This window comes from Montipora capricornis, chromosome 7, assembly GCF_036669925.1.
Source record: "Montipora capricornis isolate CH-2021 chromosome 7, ASM3666992v2, whole genome shotgun sequence".
Lineage (NCBI taxonomy): Eukaryota > Metazoa > Cnidaria > Anthozoa > Scleractinia > Acroporidae > Montipora > Montipora capricornis.
In genome coordinates this window covers 6,046,706-6,049,205 of record NC_090889.1, presented here as the reverse complement: position 1 = coordinate 6,049,205, position 2,500 = coordinate 6,046,706, and the positions used below count along the sequence as shown (strand labels likewise).

The 2,500-nt window shown below is 45.1% G+C and overlaps 2 non-coding genes across 2 annotated transcripts; both read left to right on the top strand.

The window, feature by feature from the left end:
- The first annotated feature begins 1,059 nt into the window (after window positions 1-1,059).
- Trnae-uuc (transfer RNA glutamic acid (anticodon UUC)) lies at window positions 1,060-1,131 on the top strand. Its single transcript has one exon. It is a non-coding gene; the product is annotated as a tRNA-Glu (tRNA).
- Window positions 1,132-1,209: 78 nt separating this feature from the next.
- On the top strand, window positions 1,210-1,282 carry Trnav-aac (transfer RNA valine (anticodon AAC)). The gene has a single exon. It is a non-coding gene; the product is annotated as a tRNA-Val (tRNA).
- Window positions 1,283-2,500: the final 1,218 nt, after the last annotated feature.

The window sequence follows — 2,500 nt, the reverse complement described above, 5'->3', positions numbered from 1 at the left end:
GAAATACACCTGCAAGTTGTTTACAAAAAAGGAACTCGGATGTTCCTGACTGATACCTTAAGCAGAGCTTTCCGGCCTGAGATCAACGCCTGACCAGATCTCCCTTCCGTATGACAAAAACTGGGAGATCTGGGTACGAGATTAATAGCTGAGTCCACTTTTCAGCTGTGTTCGTTTGAGAGCGCGCGGAAGCGAGGCTTTCGGGTCAACATTCGATCAGAAGCCGGAAGAGTAAGAGATTTAGCGTGCGAAATACGAAAAAAATTGAGTTTCTATCCAGAGTTAAGTTTTTCTCAGAAGAAAGAGTTCCGTTTGTTTATTGGCAAAGATTGCTTCGATAGTTTTGCACATTTGAGATTGTTACTTCGGTTAACACATTCATATACTGTACAGTGTCTAGCCATACTTTTCACGATAAATTAACGAAGCAAAGGGTCAAGAATCAAGAAATTACACATTGCTTGGGGAAAAAAAATCTTATTTCGACCCGAAAGCCTCGTTTTGGCGCCTTCTGAAACTAACACCGCTGACACGTGGGTTCAGTTGTAATAACAGCTATTCTTGAAGGATTAGTTTGCTACACCGTCATGGCTGTTCTTTGTTTTGGAACGCTAACATGAACGCCGACATGTCATGTCAAAACAATTATCCAAGACAGAGTATATATTAAATGAAATTTTCCACTTCCAGAAAATGGTATTCTGCTTTGCAGAGTCGTCGAAAAGGGGAATTCTAGTATGGGTCCTCTGTTCATCGGACTATTTGAGTTTTTCCAGCCAAATAAAATCACAACCTCTTGCACGTTTTCAGAATAGGAGCTTGGTCCAAAGTAGTGTCGAGGTAAGATATATGTTTCGAAAAACAGGTTGTTGCCCGTTGATCACTTTACAACAGCGTTTTGCACAGGTGAAAATAAAAAGGAAAACTGATCTACGGTGAAGTGCAGCCTCATTTAAACAACTCTTTGGATGCTCCAGACTGATTGCGCAACGGTTTGTCGGCGGCAATGAATTACTGGCGACGGGAAACCACAAGGAACCTCATAAATTATGCGGCAAATCCCACATGGTCTAGTGGTTAGGATCCGGCGCTTTCACCGCCGTGGCCTGGGTTCGATTCCCGGTGTGGGAACGCCGCAAATATTTGACTCTTTACTTGTACGGTGTAAAGAGTAAACGTGTTACCTTCTTTTGTGTATGGTATATAGTGGTTTCCGTAGTGTAGTGGTCATCACATCCGCCTAACACGCGGCAGGTCGCCAGTTCAATCCTGGCCGGAAATATTGGGAATTTTGCTGCCACACACTCGTATGGAACAGAGGAAAGAACCCCTCCTATAGCACAACCTTATAGCCAGACCTTGGGCAAAAGTTGCTGCCGACCTTTGCGAGCTGGATAACCGCACCTTGCTCGTCATCACCGACGACTACAGCAACTTCATGGAAGTTGCACGCATAAACTTAGTGACGTCCCGTAGTTTTATTAAAGAAATGAAGGCTGTATTAGCTAGGTATGGCATCCCTGACGTACTCGTCACTGACAAGGGCCCTCAATTTGCAGCCGCTCATTCGTAGTGTTTGCGAAATCCTGGTGTTTCAACTCACAGTCCAATGGGAAAGCAAAGAACGCCGTTTAAACGGTAAAACGCCTCTTTACCAAATGCCGCGAGTCTTGCCAGTCAGAATTCCGGGCGCTGTGACCAGCGAAACGCTCCTACCGAACGAGCCCTGCTCAGCGCCTGATGAGCCGTCGCTGCAAAACCCTGCTTCCTGTTGCTAATACCCTTTTTGCAGCCCCAATAATCCACAGAGGAGGAGTCGCGCGCAATCATGGACAAGAAAGCGCGACAGCGGTTTTACTACGAGCACACAAAACCACTTCGGCCTATTCTTCAGGGAGAGACAGTACGCATAAAATTCCCAGGACAGAAAGCGTGGAGCTCTGGCACCTGCTTGGGTTCGGTTGGTCCTCGTAGGTACAAAGTAAGAGTCAACGGATCGGTTTACCGGCGGAACTGCCGTCGATTGGTCATTTCTAAGGAACCTCCCATTCCGGAGGTCACCGAGACGGAAACTGTGACACCAGAACCATCAACCATGACATCCTGCGACCCGGTACTTTAAGATCAAGAACCAGCTGCACAAATGCAAGGCCTCCGCAGATTGCACTAACGAATTCGCAAGACTCCTGCTCACTGGAGCGACTTTGTTCCTCATTGACTTGCGAATATTTATACTCTGCTGACTCTGAACGCAATGCAAATCGAAACAAACTCTTTGAGATTTTTTTAGTCCTCTTTGTAGCACCACAAGTTTCTTTTGTTTATTATTATCAATATTATACCCATGCATTGTTTTGCTCTTTTTTTTTTGTAAGAGGAAGGATGTGACGAAATGTACATCAGGTCTGCTTACAATTAAATAGCATTCTTGAGCAACTTCTGCTTTAGCGTACAATGAACAAACTCTGTATTCATCCCATAAAATCGGAAGTTGTGATCC